We start from the raw sequence: 16082 nt of genomic DNA, 5'->3' as shown, positions 1-16082 counted from the left end.
GGGATCACTTTGAAGCAAATGTATAGTAATTAAAATATTTTAAGTTGTCAGAAGTCATAATTCTTTAAGACTAGGTTTCAGGTTAGGTGCTCATCTGCACTGAGAGATTCAAGATTAGCTGGGCCTATAGCAATGAAATCCAACATCCAGGTCCAAAAAGTAGATTGTATTGCAAACTTCACATTTTTCCAGAAGGAAGAAATAATAATTTTATTCAGGTTAAACTTAAAGGCTTCATTATTTCTAACTTTCAAATGGTTCTTGATAATAACAGCTCCCCACTCCTACCCAAGCTCTGGTGTATGGATTTTAACTGTTTACACAAAGAATTCCTTAAGGTAATAATTACTACTACTTACAGTTAAATACAATTTAATGCTTTCAAAGTTGTTCTTTCCCCCTCATAATCCCTTGCTTAATTAATCTGGTGAGGTATGTAGTGCAAGTATTATTATCTCTGTATTACAGATGGGGAAACTGAGGCTCTGAAAGAACCTTGCTCACTATCACATACATTGGCCTCAGCCTCTATTCCCTATACTGCTTCTCAAAGGATTTGCTGCTTCTACTTCTTTTGCATACTTTGATGGTAAAAAAACATTAAACTTTGAATAAGTGTACAGTTACTACTCATTACTATGAGAAGAGCTGAGAAAGGATGGGATAAAAATTCCAGCTATTAAGTCTCTGGCACCTGAAATTCTCTCAAGTGAAATCAGAAATGCCTGCGTAGAAAGCAATAACATTGCAAAATTTTCTTTCTTTTTGGGCAACTTTACTCTTGGGCAAAGTAGCATGAGATTCTTGGCTTGATTAACACATGACTATTTTGCTAACATTTCAACATTAAGTCTTAGAACAAAGGGTTGCTTGTTTTCCAGTGGAAAATAACATGGCTTATAGGAGATCTTGTTAGACGAGAAACACAGTACCTGGTGCCTTGACAATTTAGGGTTCTATTTTAAGAGTCAGTATGCATGTAACTAGTCCTAAGTTGAAACTGAAAAATTTTAAACTTACATCTGTTCTTGACATTTTAAAAACTAACACCAAAGGTTCAGAGAATACCATCAAGTTCTTTCTTCTATTCTTGGCACTTTATTACCTCAGATATAATACAGAAATACATTCTGTTACCAGCACATTAAGTTAATTATAACTAAATGTATTTGCTGCTTGCTAGAGCCTTCAACCATATAATGGTTATTGACGTACAAAAATAAGAACCCACTTAAAGAAAAATCTGATTCACTTAATTAATTCACATAATGTCTTCTTCATAAAGTTTTCGTAATTCCCAAAGGCCTTCAGAATTGCAAAGGGTTGCAATGATGGCTGAACATACCATTACTCTCAATTTGATAGACAGTATTATATGTTTCTTTAGTAATAGCTTATCTATATTTCCAGCACACAGGACCGTTTTGTCATCTTGCTTTGACCCAAGAAAAAATGCTAACTTGGGGCCTTCCTCCAAAGGAAGAAATGTATTCTGTGAGCACTGTCAGCCCCCACTCACCATTCAGTCTTTCTTTTGCTATTCTTTTTTACCTCGTTTAAAAGAGAGAAAAGGAAAGAAAAACAATTATCTCAAGAGTTTAGCTATTACATTTTTAGAGTTTACATTATAGAACACTGTGTATAAATGTGCACATTTCACAGACTAGATACACTTCACTGACTAATTTAATTGCTTGCCTGTGTGCATGGTGATAGAGGTAAACTTGTTAACTCGCTTTTTATAAATAATAATAATAATACCTAATTATACCATAATCTACACTGCTTAACAATTTTCAAAACATTTTTATGGCCATTATTTTGGCAGATTTCAGGTCAACATAAAGCAGAACTTCATAAATTCACCCAATCAGAACTTATCAGAAGATCAAAGATTTGAGAGCTAGAAGGGACTGAAAGGCCTTCTAGTTCATCCTTCTCATTTTCAGGGGCAGAAACCTGAAGCCCCCAAGGGTTAAGTGAAACTTTCTCAAGGTTACACAGGTTTGAAATGTCTTGGGAGCATGAACTGTTTTATTTTTGTCTATATTTCTGGTGCCCAATACAATACATGGATGATAGCTGGCATTCAATAAATGACTGCTGAATTAAACAATCAGCCCTATCCACAAAATGGCATGGGCTGCCTTGGGAGTGATCACCCTACTTATAATGGAGATGTGCAAGCACACTAGCTGGCCATTTGTCAGGAATGTTAGAGAGAGGCTTCATGCCTTAGGAAAGCCCATATAGATTCAATGGGAGATAGTATGATATAGCGGGGAAAGGTTAGGCCTAGAGATTGAATCCAGGCTTTGCTACATGTGTGACTTGACACAAGTTTCACTTAATCGTTGAAGGCTTTCATTTCTTCAACTGTAAAATGAGGGGGTTGGAAAATATGACACCTGAGGTCCTTTTCAGTGCTATATTTATGACTCTATGACCTCTAAAGGTCCTTCTAACTATAAACCTTTTGACACTACTAAGATGTACCCAAAAAGCTAAGTGGCAAAATTCAACACCAGGTTTTCTAAGGCCAGAGATCTTTCCATTACACTAAACTTTTATCTCACAATGCAGTACAGACTATAGTCATAATACAGCAATAGAATAACATTAGAAATATGATATAAATATACAGGTCTATAAATACAGATTTTAAAAATCTGGCCATTTTCCAAATATATTAATCAAGATCTCATTTTTTCACTTTAAAAAAACTGCAGGAAAATGATAAATGTTGGAGAAGCTATGGGAAAGGCGGAACACTAATTCATTGTTGGTAGAGTTGTGTGCTGATCCAACTATACTGGAGAGCAATTTGGAACTATGCCCAAAGGGCATTTGACCCAGCAATACCACTTCTAGGGCTGTATCCCAAAGAGATCATAAAAATGGGAAAGAGACCCACATGGACAAAAATATTTATAGCAGCTCTCTTTTGTGGTGGCCAAGAACTGGAAATTGAGGCGATGCTCATCAATTGGGGAACGGCTGAACAAGTTGAGGTATATGAATGTAATGGAATGCTATTGTGCTGTAAGAAATGATAAACTGGAAGACTTCAGAAAAATCTGTAAAGACTTCTATGAACTGATGCTGACTGAAGTGAGCAGAACCAGGAGAACACTGTACACAGTAACAGCCACAGCGTTCGATGACTGACTTTGATAGACTTAGCCCTTTTCAGCAATGCAAGGACCTAAAACAATTCCAAAGGACTCATGATGGAAAACGCCATCCACATCCACAGAAAGAACTACGGAGTCTGAATGCAGAGCAAAGCAGACTATTTTCTTTTTTTTTGTTGTTTTTTTTTCTTTCTCATGGTTCCTCCCATTCATTTTAATTCTTCTATACAACATGACTAATGTGAAAATGTTTAATAGGAATGTATATGTAGAACCTATATCAGACTGCATGCTATCTTGGGGAGAGAGAAAAACTTATGGAAGTAAATGTTAAAAACTAAAAATAAATTAACTTTTAAAATAACTGCATTTTTTTTACATCACCATTTCCAAATATATCCCTTCCCTTTCTGACCCAAAGGGCCATTCCTTGTAACAAATAATTTAAAAAGGAAAAAAGCAGTCCATCAAAACTAAGCAACACATCAACCAAATCTGACTGTATATGCAATGTTCTAAACCCACAGTTCCCCACTTCTGCAAAGAAAGGAAGAGTTGCATCTTCTCATCTTTTCTTCAGAACCAAAGCTGATCATTATAATTATATAGTTTGGAGTTCTGTTTCCCATTTAAAACACTGTAATCATTGTGTATATTTTTCTCCTGGTTCTACATACTTTACTTTTGCATCAGTTCACATAAGTCTTCCATACTTCTCTGTATTCTTCATCTTCATCATTTCTTATGACACAGTATAATTCCATTATATTTATATACCACAATCTTTTTAGCCAGTGCTCAATCAATGGGTATCTTTTTCATTTCTGGTTTCATGCTACTTTAAAAAAAAAAAGTGCCACTATGCATATTCTGAGGTATGTGGAATCTTTCTGTCTTTGTCCTCCTTGGAATATATCCCTAGCAATGGGATCTATGGGCCAAAAGGTACAAACATTTCTTTTAGCATAATACCAAATTACTTTCCAGAATGGATAAATTAATTCATAGGTCCAACCACAGTGTATTAGTGTGCCTATCTTTTCACTACTCCTCCAATACACTAATTCTAACTTTAAAGATTAACCAAGTGACTAAATTCAGCAAAATCCGAAACTATCACTTACTACTCCCAGATTTGTGTAAAGAGCTAGTGCTTTACTTTTCCTAGCCACAGGTTAGTCCTATTTATTTCATGATACCACATGCTAAATTCTTGTGGAAATTACCTAAAAGTCTTCACATAATTAAAAAAAATAGACTTGAATTATTCCTACCCTTTCACTAGCTTGTTTACACATCAGACATAAAACACTAATAGGATTTGCTTTAGTCTCCTTTCTGCTGATAAACCCAGATGTATAATGATTTTTTCAATGTTTGATAGAAACCTAGACCCCTTGGAAAACCTCTGCTCAATTCATGGGTTGCTCACCTTTAGCAGTTAATAGGGCTGACCATAAAAATTACTTCTGACCAGTATTTTTAAAAGCTCACATTCATACAGTGCTGTACATTTTACTATGTGCTTTCCTCACAATAACCCTGTGAAGTAAATAATGCAAGTGTTATTATCCCCATTTTACCAATGAGGAAACAAAAGCTCAGAGTTCAGGTGAATTGACCATAGTCACATGGCTTGTAAATGGCAGCCAAAAATTAAACAAACATCTTCCAACTCACCAATTCAAAACTTATTCTACAATACACTAAATTGCTACACTATACACAGTTACACATATCTGTAATAGGGCCTACACTAAAGCTAAAACATAATTCAAAATGTGCTTTAAAAATCATTTTTGCCTAAATCATCAATAAACTAATTTTTTCAAAGACATTACCAAAATGTTTCTATTTTGGCAACTTCCATACAATAGCTCCCAAGTCAGACTTCATGATAAACATAAAGATGGAAAATAATATATGGCATAAATGCTAGCTATGAAATATTTGACCTAAACTGAAGAGAGGACATAATTTCCATTAAACTATCACTAAAAAAATTTAAATAAATATTATCATGGACATTTGAAAAGCAGCATGGCATAAGCTGCGACATACTGGCTGTGTGATGTCACTTAGCCATTCAATTCTCCCAAGTCCCCAGTGAGCTCCCTCTAGCCATAAGTTACAAAACAGATGCTGGTTTGCATCAGTGAAGAGAATTTTCATACTAGGACTTTACTATACCAACGAAAACAAAGGCCTACACTGCGCCCTCCCCCAAAAAAATCTTGTATCTTTACAACATAAGAAATGTCAATAACAAATGGGCTTACTGCTAAAGATCATCATCAGATTTTATCACTGTACTCTCAATCTTCTGTTGATGAGGCAGGTCCTGGAAGAGCAAACATTTCTCTTACATATCCTCGCTTATATTGTCCAACTTAAAGGACACCTAAGAGCTCTGAAACAGCAGCTCATTTTCCAAGACAATTCAGCTCCTCAGTTTTTGCTCTCTGGAAGCCTAAAAAAATAGCAGTTAAGCTATCTCACAATTCTCCGAAGCACTTGGCTACTAAATGTATTTGTCACTAGCTAACATGTTGAAAACTTAGTAACCAATCACAATACAACTTAGATGGGTTTTAACCAATGGGATAGCACCATCAGACCTTCTGTTTCACAGTGCCAAGACACTTTGCATTTGGTCAAGCAGTAATGCTACTCTGAAGCAAATTACAGCAATTAAATTGTTGATTTTTTAAAGGAATAAGAAGTTACAATTTTCTGTTTCCTCATCTAGATTTTCCTACGCTAATGTAATCAAAGATCCAGTTTCAAAAAAATGTATGCTGCCCTGAAAACTTCACTTATGTCCAGAAAAGAATCTTTAAAATTGTGTTCAAATTGAACTGACAGGCTTCATTATGTTATGTAAAGCTCTGTATAAATGGTCCTTGATAATAACATATTCCCCCTTATCCACTCAGGTCTGTTTTATCAGCAGGTTTTTAACATCACTTTTCCAAATACAGAATTCCTTAAGTAGAAACAACCTGTTGTCCTTGTTCAGTCATTTTCAATCATGTCCGACTCTTCATGACTTCATTTGGGGCTTTCTTGGCAAAGATTTTGAAGTACATTGCCATTTCCTTCTCCAGCTCATTTTAAAGATGTGGAAATTGAGGCAGTGTTAAGTGACTTACCAAGGGTCACACAGCTTATAAACATCTGAAATCAAATTTGAAGTCAGGTCTTCCCGACTCCAGGCCCAGCTGCTCAAACACGCTTTTGAGTTTACAGAGTGCATTCCTCATAACCCTATGAGATACGTAACACAAACACTATAATTTCCATTTTAGAAATGAAAAAAGTAGGGCCCTGAAAGGCAACATGATACAGGAGAAATAGCATTGGCTTTGGAGTTGGGTTCACCCCAACTTGTGTCAATGACCTAGGCAAGTTACTTATCCCCCTGTAGACCTGCCTCAGTTTCTTCATCTATAAAACGAGGGAGTTGACCTCGACAACCTCTGGCTCCCTTCCAGCTCTAAAGCTATGCCCCTATGATTTCCCCCCTTAAAAAAAGGTCTTAACTGGCCCATGAACACACCAATGCTCATCCTGGTTTGGGAGCTGCTTTTTCTGTGTTTGTTCCTTCCTGATCCCATAATGGACATGATCAGGCTTGGAGGCCACCTGGTGAATTCTTGAAGCTTGTGGATTCCGCCTCTTTGGTTGGAGCTAATTGAAAACAGCAAGAGAAATACCTGATAAGGACTCCATTCTCTTGGATGATAACCACTGGACAGAGGATGATCCAAGTTCCTGGCCTGGCTTGCCAGAGACATGAGAGAAGCAATGAAGAGCTGAGGCGAAATGTAAAATGCCTAACTGGCACTGCAAACTTCTTCGTATTTAGATAATTTTAATTATCAAACTCTTAGCTGAGTAAACCAGAACTTCCGTTGTTTCGTTCAAATCTGTCAATGGACACTAGAGGGCACACCGGATTGGCCTCTGACACTTACTAGCTGTGACACTGGATCTCCTTCCAGCCTCAAGTTCCTCATTTGTAAAAGGGGCATAACAGCACCTATCTCACAAGGCTGCAGTGAGGATCCCATGATAGTGGTAATGTACTTTGCAAGCCTTAAAGTGCCACATAAATGTTAGCTATTAATCATTTCTTTTAGGTATAGGAAATAATATCTCATTCTTGATTCATATTGTCCACAATATCTTTTTATTCCTCCTTTCTGAGGACATGTGAGACATAAGCCAAAACCTAAGCTTTATGTAAATTGTCCCTGGGCTCTGTAGAGGGGAATGTGTTTAATGATCCAAAGAGTGAAATAAAAGGGAACCTAATTCCTACTAGAGGCCAGGCTCTCTTAGGCTTGAACCCAGTTCAGACCGTGTCTATGAGTTGACAGCAGAAGTCACCTTAGAAGCAAGAGACTGCCCCAGTTCTGACGGGCCTAGTAGTGGGTCTCTATTGTTAAGACTTTTCATTTTTCCCACTAAGTCTTATTGGATTAAGCCCCATATCCTAGCCTGCCAAGGTCACTCAGAATCCTGATTCTTTCAGTGTCTCTCTTTACTGTCCCAGTTTTGTGTCATCTGCAAATGAGCTAAATATTTTATCTATTCCTCCACCCAAGTCACTGATAAAAATGTCCAAGGGCATCAGATCCAGCTCAGATCCTTGGAGTAATTCTTCCCAAACTGGCATTAAGTCACTAATGGTTCTTTGGGTCTAGTCATTCAACTAGTTCCAAATACACCCAACTATTCTATTATTTACAGCTTTTCCACAGGTATAGCTTGAGAGACTTTGTGAAATGCTTTGTTAAAATCTACATAAAACTATCTCCTTAGCACTCCCATGATCTACCAGCATAGTGACAAGGAAATGAGGTTAATCTTGCATGACTTGTTCTTGAAACCATTCTAATTCATTGTGATCACCACATCCTTTTCTGGATGCTCACTAACCATACCTTTAATAATATGTTCTAAAATTTTTCCAGTAATTGCCATTAAGCTCACTGGCCTATGGTTTGCAGACTCCATTCTCTTCCCCTTTTTTGAGATCATGACATTTGTCCTTTTCCAATCCTATGAGACCTTTACAATGCTCCACAATCTTTCAAAGATGAAAGCTCAGCAATGACATCTGCCAATTCTTTCAATACCCTAGGATATAATTCATCTGGACATGCTGACTTAAACTCATCCATCTAGTGAATCTAAGTGCCCACTATTCCTTACTTATCTTGGACATCAACTTTCTTTTAACCATTTTCATTGTTTCTCTTCCAGTTCAAATATCATTCTCTTTGGTAAAGAAAAGAATCCAAACTCAAGTTGGTGAGCTTCACCCTCTGCATCACTATGATTATTCCATCCACCCCAGCAGCAATCCTACCCTTCTTCCATCTTCTTTTGCCCATGTAGCTTTAAAAAGCCCACCTTTTTGTGTTGTCCTTAGCTTTCCTTGTCCAATGGTGCTAATTCTGAGCTTTAGCACTCAACATTCTTTATAAAACTGTGCCACCTTTATGTAAAGATCCAGTTATCTGCCACTGCTTCCATTTTCTATAAGTCTTTAAAACTCTAAGCTAATGGTGAATTTCCTATGCATCCACATGTCCTCCTTTTCCTTATCATCTGAACTGTTTCTCCAAGACCATCTGATGCAGACTGTGTCTTCCTTATGGTAAATGCTCTGGTCCAAACTTTTCCCTAAAGAATCACACAAATGACTCCCTTCTCAATCCCTCAATTACTCCATTAATCAAGTTTTTTATTTATGCAGAATCCCTGAAAATAAATCATGGGCTGCTTATAAGAATTCACATTTCTATCTCCCATTACTCCCTTTCACAAACTCTGTTCTAACTTGTCCACCCTTCTATGTGAACACCCCACGTTCTGAACATATATGAAAATTCTCTTCTACCCAGGTTAGTCTTCCTCTTTGAAAATCCTCACCCCTCCTTTCTGCCAAAAAAAAATCCTCCTCATGTTTCAATTCTGGCTTATCTAGTGAGTTCTCTAACCACTCTGGACTCCAATGATTTCTTTCACTTCTTAAGTCAGCACCTACTATATCCAAACTGCTTACTGGCACATAATCACAGACTGTTTCATGATATCATTTGAACTGTAGTCTCGTTCTGCTTATTTTTCAGACACACACAGTGCTACAAGTCCTCAGACTTATAAACCCTGTCTCTCACAGCACTGAGCAAGGACTAAGCAAGAACCAGTGCTTATTTCACTTTACTGCCATTCAGATGTTCTCCAGTCTTGCCAAACTAACACTCACCATTCCCAAAGCCCACCCGCCTTTTTCTGCACTCACTCACTTTGTCCCCTGTGCCTACAATGCACAAATCCCTTCTCTGTCTTCTACTGGCTGAAATCATTAAGATCACAAATTTAGAGCTAGCAGGGATTGTGGGGCCCTCTTAATCTGCAGATAAAGAAACTGAGGCCCGGGGAAGTTAAGAGACCTTCCCAAGCTTTTTTTAAGTGACTTAGGCAGGATTCAATCCCCAGCCTTTCTGACTCCAACCCCAGTCCTCTATCCAACTGCAATGCTTCTTGATGCCTCCCAACCTTCAAGGGCATCTCTACATGCAGCTTTCCCCGATCCCTTCAGCAGGAAGTAGTCTTACTTGAAAATTAAAGAGCCCCTACAGTACAATTATCCATTCCTAGGAAGATCATCATGAGATGATTTTTTGAAATGACAATCATAAAGTTGAAGGGTCTCAGAAATTCATCAAATCCCATATCCTAATTTTGCATATGAGGAAATTAAGGATAAAAAGATCTGTGCTTGGTACTGTGTTGTTTTGGGTTTTTTATCAATGATTTGGATAAAGGCATAGACAGCAGGTTCATCAATTGCAAATACCACAAAGTTAGGAAGATAGTTAACATCCTGGATGACAGCATGAGGATCCCAAAAGACCCTGGAAGACTAGATCATCCAATAAACTAAGTGATAAATGTGAAGTCTAACATTTGGGTCGAAAAAATCAATTTCACAAGAACAAGATAGGGAGTTTCTCTGAAAAAGATCTGGGGGTTTTAATGTACTACAAGCTCAATATGAGTGAGCAGTGTGAAGTGGTGACCTAAGAACCTAATGAAATTTTGGTTAACATTAAGAAAGGAATAACTTCAGGAATGAAAATGTGATAGTCCCTCTGTTAGAGAGCTGAGTGTTATATTCAGTTCTGGGCACCAGAGTTTAAGGAAGACACCAGTAAGTTAGATAGCATCCAAGAGAACGAGGATGGTAAAAGACCTTGAGTCTATATTTCATGAAGGCAAGCTGGAGACACTGGGGATGTTTAGCCTGAAGACTCAAAGAGGGAGAAGAAGTTGTCTTCAGTTGTCATGCAGAAGAGAAATAAAATTTGTTCTATCTAGCTCCAAAGGGTAGAACCAAGAGCAAAGTGAAGAATCTGCAAAAAAACAGATTTAGCCTTGATATGAGGTTAAACTTCCTCACACCTACAGCTATCTAAAAGCAGAATGGGATGCCTTGGAACGTAGCAGGTTCACCCTCATTGGAGGTCTTCAAGCAGAGACCCGATGTCCACTTGTTTGAAATGCTACTCATTCCTTCCATGTATGGATAGACTATATTGACACTCAGATCCCTTGAAACTCTAAAACAATATGATTCTAGGACTTGAGAAGTTGTGAAAAGCCCAAGGTGGCAAAGGTAATGGTGAATGGCAGCCAGAAGTTGAATCAGATATTCTCACACAAAATCCTGTGCACCCTCCACTATACCGTGCTGATCCTATCATATGACACGGGAGTTTACTTGGACCTTTTCCATGTACTTATCCTCTTCTATTTAGTTTTATAGTTATTTGTGGACTTATCTCTCCTAAACAGAGAAACTGTTGTCTTATTGAAGGTGATCACTTGATAGCATTTATCACTTTTTCATCTCATAGCCCCTTACACAGGTTGTGTTGTAGTTTGTCCTTGGTTCTTGAAGAGGACCGTGATATTAGGAAGACGATGCCATGACTTGCAAGGGAATTGGTTTTCAGTAAGGGAGGGCTGTACAAAGTCACCAGTCTCAACTTTCTCTTCCAGGGCCATCTCAGTCCAGTGGCCAGACAGAGAGCAGAAAACTGCAGAGGGCCATCACACAAATCATTTAGGATCATTGCTTTAGAGTTGGAAAGAACCTACAGGTCATTGAGTTCAACTGCTTTATTTTGCAGATAAGCAATTATTTAGCATTTCTTTCAAGTTGGAAGGAACCTAGAAATCACTTAGTTTGATTGCTTTATTTTTGCAGATAAGCAAAGTTAAGTCCCAAAAAGTTACACAAACATGGTTCTGAGAAAGTCCATCACACAAAATGTTAAGGACCCATGATCTAGAAGGAATAACAACAGAAAGGAGATGGATCCCCATGACCTCTACAACATCCCATTACAACTTAACTTCCCTGAGGAGTACACTTGATGTCAGAGTTGTACACACACATGCTTTCTCTCTCTCTCTATCCCCCCCCCAACTTCTCTAAATTTTTTTGTTGTTCAGTCCTGTCCAACTCTTTGTGACCCCATTTGGGGTTTTCTTGGTAAAAATACTGAAGTAGTCTGCCATTTCCTTCTCCAGCTCATTTTACAGATGAGGAAACTGAGGCATACAGGGTTAACTGATTTATCCAGGGTCACGCGGCTAGTAAGTATCTGGGTCTAGATTTGAATTCATGAAAATGAATCTTCCTAATTCCAATCTACTATGCCACCTACCTGCCTCTCTGAATTTTAAAATGTAATCTTTATGCAGTAAAGTCACAGAATTGGGCCAGACCTTAAGAAGTCATCAGTTCAAAAACTTCACTTTAAAGATAAAACAAACCAAGGCCTTGAGGCATTACATGACTTGCCCAAAGTCACACCATTAGTAATTAAATTCCACTATACTAAACCAGTATACTAAATACTAGATTAGACTGATAAAGAGTAATCCTGCCTACAGCACATGCAGCATCTAATGCTGAGATGTAATGCATCTACACTTGGAAAAATTCTACTCACTGTAGTAAAATCAGTAAATTCCTGCCTGACCTCTAACTTCTATAGATTACTTTAAAAGTCCATCACAGTAAAGTGATATTTCACATTTTTTATATTTCTATAATAAAAATAATTGTTTCAATATTTTCACAGTAACCAAGTTTGCATCAATTGCTTTAATGTACAAAATGGACAGTCCAGAAACCTTATATACTTCGATTCAACTGCTCTTCTCAAAAGGACTTGCTATCTCATTTTGGTTGTTCCCTCCCAAGGAGGCAGATCAAAACTCATCCATGCCTGCCTTTCCTATCCATGACCACCCAATGTTCTGGAGGCCTTTGTCATCTTCCCCACATTTTGAGGTTATCATAAAACACCTGTGGTCCCCTCTCTTCCTATCAAACATTTTCCTAATAAAAAAAAAAGTCAACAGTAGTGACAAAGTATTTCAGCAGCTAAGAAAGTTTAGAGTACTATCCGTTCAAGCAAACCGCTCTCAAGCATACAGGTAAAGCTATCTGAAAGCATTCTGCAAAACAAAGTACATTACCAAAATCTGCCACCTTAATCTTAAAAGCTGCGGCCTACCAGGTAAAGACACAAAACTCTGAGTTGCCTGTACACTAAAAACACGAACTTGACACTATTTGGACATCGTGTCCATCTTTCTTCACTCTCATATGTGTCTGTGCTATTCTAACCGCAATGTGGCAGCAACGAGGGCGTCCTCTATGAAATGGGAAGCAGAGTTCATTTACAAGTGAGTGGTGCAAGGCACAAAATGGTATGCGGGCTATCAAGCCGGGAGCTCTTCTTAGGCTGTGGTCAAACTAGCTCGCATCACCCTTCAGAGGCCTCTCGGTTTCCTTAGTCACTCAGCGTGAGAGAGTCAGCAAACAGAAGCAGAACTATCTGGAAAGGGGTCAAGGACTGCTCGCTGAGAAGGAAGGCGCTCCAAAGGGGCAGAGTACGCCTGTTCCTACAAAAGATAGATATGCAAAAGTGCTTCACACACAGTAAGCGTGCAAATATCTTTTTAGCGATTACATCCTCTCTGCCACCAGGAAAAGGCTTGTGAAAGCGGAGCAGAGGAGGCTTGTTTAGGGCGCAGATGTACGAGAAGGCTTAGGCACCTAAAAAAAAAATAGGGAAGGGGGCTGTGAGGAAAGGAGGAAATGGGGATGGCAGCAACTAAGATGAAGAGAACTTCCGTTGGGGATGGGAGAGGAGGAAAGTAAAGAGGTTCCAGGGAGGGGGCAGAAGACCGACCCCGGAGGAGACGTTCTGGAGAGTGGTGGTGTTAGGAGATCGGGGCTCAAACCAGAGAAGTGCGTGACGATGACAGCCCGCAGCAACAGCGACGGGCAAAGCAGTCCCTCCCCTGCCCTTGGAGACTGGGGGGAGGGGGCTCCTCAAAGATCCGCGGGGGGGGGTGTCAAGGAATTCTTCAGGCTAGCATCTTGAGAGAGCCCAGAAAGGGCAGCTTCTCCACCTCGCTCGTGAGGCTCCCAGATTTTAGGGCCACATCTCCAGGGTCCCCGGGAGGGGGAAGAAAGAGGAGGCGGCTTCTCGGAGATGTGGAAGCTAGTCACTCTGACGCAGGGGCTAACCTCGGATAATGGGAGTGCGCAGGTTTTGAGGATAGCCCCACTTGGTTCCGAGGCTAGCCCCTGGAGGGAGAATGGGAGATGGTGAAGACAGCTTTTCCGAGAAAAGCCTGGGAAGGGAGGCAAGAAAAAAGAGGCTCACCCTGGTTAGAGGGGGAGTCAGAAGGAGAGAGGTCTTGGGGAAATTCGAGGGGGTTCGCCCGCAAAGGGGGAGGTGTAAAGGATTGAGAAGACAGAGCCGGGGAAGGGGGCGGGGCAAAAGGGGGGGGTGTCTCGCGGCCGTTAAGGAGGCCGTTGGCAGGGTCCCCGGGGTGGGGGCAGTGGAGGGGAGGGGACGCGGCCCCTACCCCGCCGCATGCCGGCCTCCGCTCGGTGGGGCTCTCCTCGCCCGCTCGCGCCCCCCCCCGGCCCCGCCCTGTCCCGTCGGGCCCGCGCGCCGCACTCACTCACCGGCCCCTCCGAACAGCAGAAAACCCAACACGCAACTGCCGCAGCGCCGCCCCCGCTGCCCTCCGGCCCCCCTTCCTGCTCGCTTGCTCCCGGCCCCTCCCCGCCCGCCGCAGAGGCCCCGCCCCTCGATGACTCTGGGCCGGGCCAGGGAGCGCCTAGAGGTTCAGCGCCCGGGCTCGGGCGTAGAATTCTTCCCCACCCCCACTTCAAACCCTCCCTCCCCTCCCGCCGATCCCTCCAATCCCCGCGTCCTCTGAGCAGCGTCGTCTCTTCCTCCCCCTCACTCCAGGGAGGGGCGGGGGAGTAGGAGCGGAGGCGGTGGCGGCCGCAGCTGGCACTGAACCAGGCTCCCAGCTGGGCCCTCCTCTCTGTCACTCAAATCAGCCCCACCAGCTGCCAGGGACCCTCGACACCCTCCCCACCCCACCCGGGCCTGGGCTTTCCCTGCGGTCCCCTCCCCCGACTCCCTGGCCATTCTGAGTCCACCAGCCCCCCAGCCTACCCCCTGGCGGATAAGACCGGGAGGTCTAGGGAGCTTGGCATGACGTTCGGCAGCATCTTCAGCCGGGCTTCTCGGATAGTCTGGACTCTTTAGATTTTTTTTTTTTGGATGAAAGAGACTATACTACAAGGTCTACAGCCCTGCGACATCTGGAATCACTGCCCCGCGTGGGGTAGCCTAGGGTCATTTGAAAGACCTCCCCCGCCCCCACACACACACACCTCCTGTTACTTAAATGATGGAAGGCTGAATGAGTTACTCAGCTGTCTAGCATTTCCAGCTCTGCTCGGAAAATACTTGTCTAGCTAAAGCACTGATATACATATACATATATGTATGCATATATGTGTATATATATGTGTGTATGTGTATATGTGTGTACATGTGTGTACACATGTATATTGCATGTATATGTATGTATGCTTATATGGTAGCTATCAAAAGGGAGGCGGAATGGAAACTGATCCTGCCCTCGACAAGCCGCCTTCCGAGGCTGCTAAGGAGCAGCAGAGTGCACAGAGAGCGCCGAGCCCTCAAACGCTAGCTGTGTGACCCTGGGCAAGTCACTTAAGCTCTGCCTGCCTCGGTTTCCTCATCTGTAAATAGGGATGATAAGAGCACCTGCCTCCCAGGGTGGCTGTGAGGAGGAGATGAGATAGTATTGGTAAAAGCGCCTAGCACAGTGCCTGGCAGCCCGCAGGTGCTCTATGAATGAATGCTAGCTATCATGGGGAAATGTACACCATACACGCAGAAAGGAAACCTACCTTACATAAGGACAGTTACAAGGTAATCTGAAGAAGAGGAGAATATTAACAAGTAGGGGGGAGGGGAATGGCAGAAAAGGTTTAGAATCAGAAAGTAGTACCTGAGGTACCTAAGGATGTGGAGAGCACCGAGATCTGCACCGTCATTGGCTGGAACGGTTGTCAGTACCAAGCCAGCCTGCGCCCCCACCACCACCACCCCCGCAGCAACCCCTTAAAGCCTCAGCTGGCTGGCGTGACTTGGCGTGACGTACGGCCGGTGGGCGGGCCCTCGGCTACATTTTCAGGGCCTCCCTAGTGTTCCAGGATACCTTGGGGAATGCGTGGGGTGGTGGGTAGCCAGGTGGTCTCATACCACTTTCTATGCGGCTGTGGAGCCAGTGCAAGGCCAGGCTTCGAATCTGGGGCATGGGGTAAAAATATTTGAAAGCTACTGGTATTTAAATGCCAGGTGAAGGGGTGTCGACGCTGAAAGGTCTTTTTTAGACTTGAGAGTCCTTCTCTTTGTTCTACAGATGAGAAAAATGAGTCGTGTCTGATTCTCCATTGACTCCATTTGGAGTTTTCTTGGCAAAGATACTGGAGTGGTTTGCCATTTTCTT

At 41.6% G+C, this 16082-nt stretch overlaps 1 protein-coding gene across 2 annotated transcripts in view; it reads right to left on the bottom strand.

The window, feature by feature from the left end:
- Positions 1-14403, bottom strand: part of NT5C2 (5'-nucleotidase, cytosolic II) — a 102160-nt gene extending 87757 nt beyond the window's left edge. The window contains exon 1 of one of the 2 annotated variants that reach the window (XM_036735749.1): positions 14212-14403. The gene's annotated coding sequence lies outside the window, so the exon portion shown is untranslated. The remainder of the gene's footprint in view (positions 1-14211) is intronic. The other variant, XM_036735748.1, reaches the window with a different exon arrangement.
- Between the last annotated feature and the right edge of the window lie 1679 nt (positions 14404-16082).

Source organism: Trichosurus vulpecula, chromosome 8 (genome assembly GCF_011100635.1).
Source record: "Trichosurus vulpecula isolate mTriVul1 chromosome 8, mTriVul1.pri, whole genome shotgun sequence".
Lineage (NCBI taxonomy): Eukaryota > Metazoa > Chordata > Mammalia > Diprotodontia > Phalangeridae > Trichosurus > Trichosurus vulpecula.
Note: the sequence above shows the minus strand (reverse complement) of the source record. Positions and strands in the feature narration are given on the sequence as shown.